At 36.6% G+C, this 12588-nt stretch overlaps 1 protein-coding gene and 1 pseudogene across 4 annotated transcripts in view; both read right to left on the bottom strand.

Annotated features, from left to right (window-relative positions):
* Window positions 1–12588, bottom strand: part of LOC115217338 (major egg antigen) — a 67928-nt gene that overhangs the window by 29471 nt on the left and 25869 nt on the right. The gene's annotated exons all lie outside the window — the stretch shown is intronic.
* LOC115217736 lies at window positions 3285–3403 on the bottom strand (annotated as a pseudogene).

The raw sequence follows: 12588 nt of genomic DNA, 5'->3' as shown, positions 1-12588 counted from the left end.
CTCCTCCATTAAAATTGTCGGCCATACACACTACGTGTATGGATATGTATATGTGCGTATATGCGTCTTCCTCTTTGCTTGTCCACATCCTCTTGACAACTGGTTTTGGTTTGTTAACGTCACCATAATATAGTGGTTCAACAAAAAGCCGCCGATAGGATGTGCAAGATTAAAATGAAAAACTGAGGTCGAATAAATCCATCGAGGTAGTGTCCAATGCAGTCCAATGACTGAAATAAGTAAAACAATAAAAGAATAGAGAATATATTTAAATCTGAGATAGTTTTCCCAAGTTTATTGTAATGAATAATTTTGTAAGTTGATAATACTAAACCAGTAGAGCATAACGACAACGATCTTCATCATCATCGTCGTCGTCTACGACATTATCTTCCTCTTCCCCCTCCTCCCTCTTCTCCTCCTCATCAAAGCAGTTTCAACAACTTATGAAGAAACCACCTGAGCGCTAGTTGTCCATATAATTTTTAACAAGTAAATTTAAGCTGTTTCTGTTATTGTTTAGCTCCAAGCCATCTGTGATGGAACTGACAAACAAATAGACATATGATCAACGGCTCTCCAGCCTTCGCTACTTTGCCTGTTTTATTTACAGTTATCTAAGACTACATTATCTAATGCAATGGCTTTAATCGAGTTTCCTTGGAATCCAAAGGTTTTGCGAGAAAAACCCTGATAAATAAATTGGCTAATTCCATGCAAAGGAATTTTTCTGTATATAATTTTACAGTCGTAATTTATTTATATACACTCAGTATATTCCCAAACGTGTCTGCTGACAATAAGGCAACCCTAAGGGAAAACGATCCCCTAACAGGGAATTTGTTTAAACAAGGTCTCCGTCAAGACAATTTCTTAAACTTTCTTTGTTGACGTATGAAATTTAACTTTACAAAAGAGAAAGAAAGAATATTAATAAAAAATATATGATAATTTCTATGTAGAAGTTCCTCGAGACATGAAATAATTTTCAAAAGTTCTCCAAGAGTAAATAAAATTATAGGAAAACGCTGGTCTAATGTATCTTTTCCTTATTTAAGACTGTAGAAGTGTGATTTTGAGGAACTTTAGTCGCTATTTTTACCAGGCAAAACGATTATGTAGAGGCTCTGTTGTTTTCTCATGAGACTGGTTGTAGCAATTGGTATTTCTGTATTTCCGTCATTATTTGTACAATCACATACAATGGGATATTTTCAGTTTCTCTTTGACAGATGGTGCTCAACACAAATGACTAACTATTCCTCATCACCGCACATACGCGAGCGTGCGAAACAAAGAGCTCAGTTGCACGGTTACATCACGCTGAAATACTTCCGCATTGGTGATGCGCAGATAGCTACATGCACATGTAATTGTATTAACATCACCACATGAGGTGTCTGCGCCTGTACCTGTGTGTGAAAGAGAGAGGGAGAGGGAGAAAAACAGAGTGAATTTGTTTGTATATCTATGTGTCAGTGTTATTTTTTTTGTGTGTGATTCTTTTATAATTAAGTAAGTAGCTTACATGTTTTGAAGAAATGAAGAAAAGAAAGCTAATATTTATAACTAAAATCGCTTGCCCGAATAGCATACATATTTGACTTCCATGTAACATCGACATCATCTCGTCTACCTTCTTCTACCTGTTTGTTCTAAAACCAAACACATGTGTTTAAGCAATACATATACAAAACTGTTTTACTACTTCCCGATTTATCATTGCTAAGGAAAGGTTGGCAGCGAGGAGTGCGTGGATTAGTTAGATTAGTACTAGGCTGACTTAGTAAGAAAGCAAGTAGTGATATTCTTGAACATTACTCACTATAAGTCAATTTGAATGTTTGGTATATAAAATAAATGTGAAATGTGTTTCAATAGGAATATATAAACTTTATTTAGAAACAGGAAGCAAATGTAAAATGGCACAGCAGAAGTTTTATCAGTAGCATGACTCGGATATACAGCCATGTACGGGTGTCGAGCACGCACAAACATGCGTACGCGAACGGGGAATGGGAATGCACCATGATGAAACTAGTGATAAATATTCATAGAAAGAAATCTTCGACGCAGATTTGATGTTCATTTGAGTCATTTCATTTACACTTTGTGAGAAGCAGTTTAGATAGCAATGGGTCATGCTGTAATCGTTCTTGATACAACACATCGTGATAATTCTATGATCAATTGGCCAATACGAGATGATATATAAATAAAATAGACATACATATATACATATATAGACATATATACATACATACACACGTATATATATTCATGTATAATAGTCCTACATATGCGTGTATGTATATATCTTATCTACTCCATTCCTTAACTCCTATATTCTTATTCGCATACCTGGCAACCCTGGTCGCCTACCGTAAAATATAAAAACAACTTTTTTCAGTTTATCATACTTCGATACAAAAAAAAATTCTCAATAAACCAGTATTGCCCCTGAAAGTTGCTTTTCATATTTACTACGGATTGCTTGAAGCTAACTTTCTTCCTACACCTCGATCCTTGGATCTTTTATTTACACACACACACACACACACACACACACACACACACACACACACATCATTTACTTGTTTCAGTCATTAGATTGCGGCCATGCTGGGACATCGCCTTGAATAGTTTAATCCAACATATTAACCGAAGTACTTATCATTTTTCTAAAACATGGTTCTCTCTATATAGGGCATTTTTTTTACGAACAACTAAATTAGGGGACGTAAGCGAACCGTCACCAGATGTCAAACAGTCTTGCGAGGAACAAACGCAAACTAAAAGATACACACACACACACCACACACACACACACACACACACACACATACATACATGTTTATGTATGTATATATATATATTCTTTTATTTTTTTATTTGTTTCAGTCATTTGATTGCAGCCATGTTGGAGCACCGCCTTTAGTCGAGCAAATCTACCCCAGGACTTATTATTTGTAAGCCTAGTACTTGTTCTATCGGTCCCTTTGGTCAAACCGCTGAGTTACGGGGGCGTAAACACACCAACATCGGTTGTTAAGCGATGGTGGGGGGAACAAACAGACACACACACACACACTCACACACACATACATATATATATATATATTATATATATATATATATATATATATATATATATACGACAGATTTCTTTCAGTTTCCGTCTATCAAATCAACTCACGAGAAGACACTTGCCCAAGTTGCTACGCAATGGGACTGAACAAAGTGGTTGGTAAGCAAGCCACTCCTGCGCCTATAAAAGTGTGAGACGCTTACAGCACCTAGGTTCCCCAAGCGGTCACCCACCTAAGTACTCACTAGGCTCGTCGTTGCTTAACTTCGGTGATCGGACGAGAACCGGTGCTTTCAATGTGATATGGGTGTGTGTATGTGCGTGCGTGCGTCGTGTGTGTATGTGTGTGTGTGTGTGTGTGTGTGTGTGTGTGTGTGTGTGTGTGTGTGTGTGTATTTACCACAATACTGAAGAGTTTTGTGGTAAAAATCTGCTCGAATTCGATGCTTACATTCTGACTATATACATGTCAAAACCAGTACTATATTGCTTGACCACACACACACACACACACACACATGTATATCTATTTATAAAGCGACCTGGCAGAATCGTTAGTACGCTGGACAAAATGGATAGCGGTATTTCGTCCGTCTTTACGTTTTGAGTTCAAATTCCGACAAGGTCGGTTTCCTATTCATCCTTTCGGAGTCCATAAAAATAAGTACCAGTTGAGTACTGGGGTCGATGTAATCGACTTATCCCCTTCTCCGAAGTTGCTGGCCTTGTGTCAGAATTTAAAACTATAATGATTATTGGTGCTGCTGTTGTTTGTTAAGCTCGCAAGATCGCGCCTCAGGATTGTCTGTAGTGGGAGAAGTCCGAAACGTGGTCCTTTGCTATTCGTGAGACCCGCAGAAGAGAAAGCAGGTCAACTCCCGACACCGAGAGCATCAACGGGTGGATGAATGCGCATCCAGGCTCAGCGGTTGCGTAGGAAGTCGGAGACAAGAAACAGGAAGAAAGAGTGAGAGAAAGTTGGAGTGAAAGAGTACAACAGGGGTCGCCACCACCCCCTGCCGGAGCCTCGTGGAGCTTTAGGTGTTTTCGCTCAATAAACACACACTTTGAAATCGAAACTTTGATCCTCCGACCGCGAGTCCGCTGCCCTAACCACTGGGCCATTGCGCCTCCTGTTGTTGCTATTCGGGAAGTAGCAGGAATATCTTTGTCTCCGCTCCATAGATTTAAAAAAAAGGAAGATTTTTCTTTTGTGCATCTTTATATTTTGTAAGCATTGTTAGGGAGGAACAGGAAGCAGCACTCACTACAGTGTTGATAGCACTGATGCGAACAGACATACCCAAACATTTAAGACAATATACAGGAAAACAAATGCTTATACTTGCACAGAACAGCACACACACACTCACAACCCCCCCCCCCCCCACACACACAAACATATACACACACCACACACAAATAAAAGAAAACTATCACCAAACATACAAAAAATTTAGACACGAATACGTGTACAGTATTGGACAATTCAAAACGTATCTCTGGTTATATATATGTTTAAATGACACTACAGTCTGTTTCTATACAGCGTAGCAAATATGAAGTACTGAGATAATGTAGAAGTGTGATTAATAGCAGAGCTTGAGAAAAATAGTAATAATTTTAAACTTCATTGACAACATAACCATTAAGTTTGTTTCTCGTCTTACGTCACTGAATCATTTGGATGCCACTGATCTATGATCAAAAGCGTTCCATTAGTGACCATTTTGATTTATATTCCTACATACAATATCTTGGACAACATTACTTAGTGAATTCTTATAGTTGCAGGAAAGTAAAATTTGATTTGAAAGAAATGTGGCAGTCACTTTTAGCAGTTCGTGTAACAACGTCGAAACACAACCAATCGCAAGATTTGATCATAGATTTAAATCATATTACATGTAATACTTCTTTTTTTTTTTGTTCAATAACTAACTCTATTTGTTATTGTTTCTCAGAAATAGTATACTTGGGTATATAATTGTTGCATTAATCTATATTAGAAAGGCATTATGTTGGCCTGTCATAATGCGAATCTACCATAATACTGATCTACCTTATACTGATCTATCATAATACTGATCAACTACTGACCCATCATAATACTGTAATAGAATGGGAATAATTTGTAATAGACCATAATGAAGGACTATTACAGATTATTCCCAGGAAAATATTTTTCATCTATTTTACTATAGTTTCTCGTTGTCAAACGTAAGGCAAACTGTTGAATCTAAGATATGGTAAATTAGCTACGATAGATTACAATTAATTGAAAAATTATTTTCATTAAAAATTATAGGATGACTAGCGGTATCACCCGGCGTTGCTCGGGTTTGTAAGGGAAATAACTATAAAGCATTTTTAGAGAGTTATAGCCAAAAAATGGAAAAAAAATTATGGTAAATTTTTTTAGTTAAAAAGGTCGAGTTGCGTCCCCTAGACAGTCTGTGGTTTGTGTTTCTGATTCTCGACCCCATGTCGAATTTATCGATTTTTTTCAGAACTGGGGGAACTTTTCAAAATTTTCGCTGCGTTAGTTTTGAATTATGACATTGGGCTATGTGTGTGTCAAGTTTCATCAGAATCGGTTGAAAGCCGTGGTCAGGGTGACACACAGACACACAGAAACACACACAGACAAACTGCCGTTTATATATAGAGAGATATTTTAACCGATATTATGTCAGCTCCAGCATTTCACTTTCCTGGAAAATAATTGGTATTAAATTTCTTTATTAAAAATTTTTATAGGGATTTTCAAGGTTAAAATGCAATTCTATTTTTACTATGAAAATAAAAGGATGGATGCTTGATTTTTATTAAAATTTAGTGCAACACTATTCATATATTCGTTTCAAATTTTGGCACAAGGCCAGCAATTTCGGGAGAAGAGCTAAGTCGATTACATTTACCCTAGTACTCAACTGGTACTTATTTTATCGACCCTGAAAGGATGAAAAACAAAGTAGACCTTAGGCGGAATTTGAACTCAGAACGTAAAGACAGGTGAAATGCTGCTAAGCATTTTGCTCGACGTGCTAACGATTCTGTTAGCTCGCCGCCTTGTACTATACATATATTCTTTTCTACTCTAGGCACAAGGCCCGAAATTTCTGGGGAGGGGGCCAGTCGATTAGATCGATCCACTACGCAACTGGTACTTAATTTGTCGACCCCGAAAGGATGAAAAGCAAAGTCGACCTTGGCGGAATTTGAACTCAAAACGTACAGACAGACGAAATAGTACTATATATATATTACCATATCTGAGAGGACAAAAGAGATAAAATTTCCTGAAAGAATTTAATGTCAGAAATATGAAATGTACAAGTTTCTACAATGAATCTTAGCTAGTTCTTTACCTGATATACTCAGCAATTGTAAATGGATAAGGCTTTTTGGGTGGGCGCTATTTAGGAATGCAAGGAGTGTTCCAAGAGAGGTAGCACCTCTGAAGAAACACATTTGCTGTGTTCTCTCAAAGAAAGTTTTCCCCTTTAGTTTCTGCTTGGCACCTAACTCTCTCCTGTGACCCAAACAAGCTGCAGCGCAGTCAATACACCCCGGCTCACTACTTTGACAGGCGGAATGAACAAGGTAAAGACTTGAGAACCCTTGGTGAACTTGAGCATCTGTCACTGAGCATGTGAAACAGTTGACACTAGTGGAATGAGTGCGCATAAACAACAGTTAAAATAGCAGTTTCAGCAGGCGTTGCAGAATGTTAAAACTACGACGAAACACTATAGAAGCTTTGATCATCCCAACATCTAGATTTACCTCCACCTCTCTTGATGTATCTAGATTATGGCAGGTCTAAATGGAGAACGTGGAACAAATGTTTCACAACTCTACTCTCCCTCACCCACACTTGATACACTCCTAAATGCACAAATCATGACGTCGCTTGATATCATCACGTGATATCGTAGCCATTATCTTATGGACGAACAAAGAAACTGAGGTTTTGTTTAAAAAAATAGAAGCTAAAGCGTTAAGAGTTAAACGGTTAAAAATGTATATATTTCAAGTATATAACAAATGAAATGTTGAAATACTGTAGATATTCCTTTCGATTTCGAATAAAATGGACAGTAACTGATTTCATTTTTCTACATAAAATTCCCCAAATTCGCCAATGCAAAATTTTAATCATACCATATATATGACTGTTTGTTTAACACAAGATATCGGAAAGGCTAGATATAAAAAGATTTTTAAAATATGAAAAAGAGAGGCAAAGCATGTTAAAATCCCAGGACAGTCGTTTTGAGACTGAAATGTATACAACACCTGTTTATTGTTGAGTTCCATTTTATATTTATAATAGTTCTAAGTAGAGCAAAGCAGTCACTCTACCTGCTAAAAGTAACTGCCAAACGCTCTAAAACTACAGCGCATCATCTTAAGAGAGAAAGGATACATGGAATAGTTTTGTTCTACATATACATGGAAAAGTGGGTAGGGAGAATGGTAATGGTTGAAATGTTTTTGATCATAGGCCTGTTCGATCAAGGCTGGCCTGAATCAACACTACCACCACCGCTGCCGCCACCGCCACTACCACTACCGCCATCACCATGAGAATTACTGATACACAAACAGATGCAGACTTTTAATGGAGAAAGTCAGTTACTAGCTTGGATTCCACACTCTACTTCCTTTGTTGACATTGTGATAATAGTTTTATTCTTTAGACTCAAATCACAACAGATGGTATGACATTCATGTATATCTCAAGGTTAAGAAATTGGCTTCGGGAATCAAATTTGGCATGGGGATTCGGTTCCAGAAAGTTTCCTCTCCACATTATTCTGCATCTAATACTAATGTTTTTTTAAAAGCATTTTAGCAATTAATTGGAAGGTTTTCGAAACCTTCTTTCCTTTTTTCTTTTTCCTTTTTTGTGCAATAATGCTTACTTCATTGATCACTCATTTTAAAACACTATGATTGTTTTTACCTTCCTATTGAGTTAACAAATGTATTTTGTGTAGGTATGAGAATTCGCAGTAACTTTATTCGATACAGTACTACCGAATGAAGTTTCAAACATCAAGTTTCTTGTCGCTGACACTTCAAATACATACATGCTAAATTTACTGAGAATATACAAGTGCCACGTGAATATAAAAGTTCACTACTTTACTAAAGACGACAATACGCTATGACTGTCTCTCGAATATTTTATTAGTTTGTATGTGGTGCAAGCATGGCCATGTGGTTAAGAAATTTATTTCATGACTATATTGCTTAAGATCCGATCCCAATGCACAAGAATTTGAGTGAAATTTAGTCGATGGAAACTGTTGAAATCTGTCGGAATCACTGTTCTTGTTATTGGGTGCTAGACTTAATCCTTCCCAGTGTAGCACCATCAAATGTCTCTTGGACTCTGCTACAAATATTGGGATCACGTTTCTTGTATGGGAGATAACTTTCTCCTATCAGTCTTAGTGACCAGGAAAAGATGAAGTCGCTGCCATTCGCCTTCGCACTAAATCATGTTAAAAAGATCATGAAATTTATTAACGAAACTAAATAATATTTCAATGAAATATTGTGGTATTTTAAAGAAGGTTGTATAATCAGTGAGTGTACTTGTGACAGTACATTTTCTCAATGAATCACACAGTATCGTTCATTCATACAGCAACTAAACTATTCATGATCGGCGAGATATAGACAAAAATCCATAAGTTCTAAATTTGGTAGGATAAAGGATAAGTACAATGAATGAAATATAGAGGTATACCGAATCTGAGAAATTGAATCTGTAATGCGAGTTCGATTCCGTATTGAATTATTTCAAATACACTTTCTACCTATAATTTCAAATAGTAGCCAAATAGATGAATTCTGTCAGGTTTTCTAATTACTTCAACATAAAACTTTTGGATATGATTCGAAAAACTTCTGATTCTTCAGCAGTGTATAATTTCTCAGAAACTCTGTATTATGTCTCTACCCAAGGCCTTTAATATTCAAAAAGTTACTCTTGCTCTAAAACCGCATATCAAGCAGCAAGTTGTATCGGTTCCGAAAACCATGTAACTAAATACCCTGTTTTAATAAATGAATTATGCATATTCACATGTATCGTATTTGATTTTCCACTTCAGTGCTGGTTCGTAGGTGCCTCTTTTTTTAATATTTTCATGCTTTTAAATATGCTTGTGGAGACCGACGTAAACTCGGTTTAATCAACTGAAGTTAAGGTTAATTTTTTACACCGTTAATTTCATAGAAATAGAAAAAACCTAAAGTTGAAAATGACTTAACTTGAATCGACATAAGTTGAGGTATGCCTGTACTGCCTAATAGACAAGAAACATTTAACTTTTTTTTCACCGGGAAAGACTCGATCAAACTGTCTTGTTCTAAATATGCTCATTGCATTACTGATTCAGCTTCCTAGTGGGTTAAAGGCTTTCTAGAGGCAATAATGACGTCATTGACTTTCTAATGACTAGGCTGAACCCTTATTTACAGCAGTAATCTCATCAGCCTTGAAGGTCTTCAAAAATTGTAACGAAAGGACTTGAAACATGTACCAGACTTGTTTGGCCGTTATGACGCGTCCAGAGTTTACAATTATTGAGCGAACCATCAACAATATCAGACAATACATTCAAAGCTTACACTGCCGCCATCCCTTCATTTGTTTAACCTTCTAATAAATTCTTTACAGCCATTTTTAGAACTAGTCCTTTCGTCTATTTTCTCACCTTCTCTCGAATACTTTGCTGCACTTTCTCTTACATTCACATATTCTCTTTCACCTCTTTAATACATGTACGTGCAAAAAAAAAAAAAAAAATCGCGCGCGCACATACACACACACTCCCTCTCCCCCTCTCTCTCTCTCTTTCTCCCTTTCTTTCTCATTCTCAGGTTCACGAATCCTCTTTCATTTCAGCTTCCCTCTCTTTCCCTCCCTTATTTCTACTTTCTGTTTCTTCTCTATTGCACGCTGTTATACGCGCGCGCACACACACACACACATTGAAAGACACACACACACTGACACACGCATACACATACATATACGCACATACTCATACATGTACAAACTATTCCTCTTATCTCTAAACGTTCTTTCTTTCGCACACACTTCGCTTTTCCTTCTCCTCTCTTTCTCACACGCTGAATGATGTTAAAAATCATATTAGTTCCTTTTCTATTCAAACACAAGAAATATGTGGAGAGAATTGCATCCAAGAAATCTCTTATCTTGAACGGAGCGTGGTATCGTGACAGGAATTCTGTTTTGGAAGCCCACAAGCAAAAATAATGTAAATAAAAGAGATAGGTGAAATAATTAAAGGTATGCAACGAAAATATTTCTTTCCAATTTTCATTTTATCAGTGTGAATAATGATGATGATAATGATGATGATGATGATGATGATGATGATGATGATGATGGTGGTGGTGGTGGTGGTGATGATGATAATTGTTTCACATTTTGGCATAAGGCCAGCATGTTCGGGTGTGGGGATAAGTCGATTACATCGACTCCAAAGCTCAACTGGTGCTTATTTTATGGAGCCCGAAAGGATGAAAAGTAAAGTTGACATCGGTGGAATTTAAACTCAGAATGTAAGGCCTTGTACCTGTACTAGAAGGATTATTATTATTATTATTATTATTATTATTATTATTATTATTATTATTATTATTATTATTATTTTTATTATTATTATTATTATTATTATTTTTATTATTATTATTATTATTATTATTATTATTATTACTATTATTATTATTTTCATATACACTCAACAGATTAGACTGTTGGAAAAGAAAAGAATCCTAACATCGGGCTATATCAAATAGCCTTAGATGCCAAGAACCTTCCTCAATATCCTAGCTGTCCCTAATAACACTGTTTTCTGGAGTTGTACTAAACTGGGTTTTATGCCTAATTCCTCTATCCATCTGTTCAGATCTTTAGGGATAGTTACTAATGCACCTATAACTACTGGAATACATTTTACCCGCACTTTCCATAGTCTCTGTAATTCAATATCTAGGGCATGGTACTTTGCTATTTTTCTATACCTCTCATATTAATCTTTTCCTCATTTGGGACTGTAAAGTCCATTATCTGGCACTTTTTATTCTCTTTATCTACTACTACCAAATCAGGCGTTATAGCTTCGATTACTTTGTCAGTCTGCATGTTAAAGTCTCACAACTTGTATTTCAAACTTTCTAGTACTTTACTAGGTTCATGTTCGTACCTGGTAAAGTATGTTCAAATCCTAGCTTTCTACATAGCTCCCAGTGGATTACTCTCCCTAGATTGTCGTCTTTTCTTGTACTCTTTGTGCCAACATGCTACATTCACTTAATATGATTAATGCTTTCCTCTTTTGATTTGCATAATCTACATTGGGAGTCTTCTTGGTTTTTGTCTGACTTGGCTTTTATCCAATTAGTCCTTAATACTTGGTCTTGTGCAGCTACTAACAAACTTTCTTCTCCCTCTTCAGCTTTCCTTTCTGCAACCATAACCATGTCTCACTACTATTATTTGCTGCAACTGTCTTTGGGAATCTACCATTCAATGCCTTCTCCTGCCAGTCAGATAATTTCTGTTTTTTAACTTCGTTTGGGCTTTTGGTTTCCCTATGTCTTGCTGTGACTTTAGCAACTTTCTTCACTATTACCTATATAGGAGTCTCTATCTGCTGTAACTAACTCCGTGTAGTCTTCTACTGATATTAACCCTCTTTCGTCTTCCTGTCTAGGTAGGTATAATCTTGCTACTCCTGCCCTTGAGTCCTCTATTCATATTGAATCCCTTCCTAGTTCTTCTGTCTAGCTTTGCTAATTCAGCTTTGGTCCAATCTACAAAAGCTGCTGAGTATCTAAGTAATGATACTGCCTTTACTAGATTCGGACCATTTAGCTTTGACTTCATTAGCTTCTTCACCCTTCTGATGAACTCCTCTATTTTCGTTTTCATTTCTACAGTTAGTATTCTGTCAGATTCTAATACTCCTAGATACTTAAAACTCTCTCTTCCTTTCAATGATTTTAATGCCTGGCCATCTGATAATTGGATGTTTTTGCTGTTGACTACCCGTCCCCTTCTCATGACTAATATTGCACACTTTTCTATGCCAAATTCCATGCCTATGTCTTTGATGAAGAGTCTTACAGTCTGTATTAAAGAATCTATCTCTTTTTCATTCTTAGCCCTATTCCTGCAACCTTTCTGTTCTTCTCGTAGTAAATTCTCGTAAATACTTTCTGAAAGCATTCCTGTTAACAGCTTCCGCACTAATGGTAAGCAAGTAATTGGTCTATAGTTGCTAGCTGTATTACCCTTGCTCTTATCTTTCATAATGCGTATTGTCCTCCCTCTAGTCATCCAATTTAGTATTACTCCTCCATTAAGGCAATCCTGAAGTTGTTCCCTCAACCTCCCATGTAAACTACTGAATTTATTTAGCCAGTACTCTCGAACTAAATCTGGTCCT

The sequence above is a fragment of the Octopus sinensis genome, linkage group LG11 (assembly GCF_006345805.1).
Source record: "Octopus sinensis linkage group LG11, ASM634580v1, whole genome shotgun sequence".
Lineage (NCBI taxonomy): Eukaryota > Metazoa > Mollusca > Cephalopoda > Octopoda > Octopodidae > Octopus > Octopus sinensis.
The sequence above is the reverse complement of the archived record's forward strand: the minus strand, read 5'-3'. Positions and strand labels throughout refer to the sequence as shown.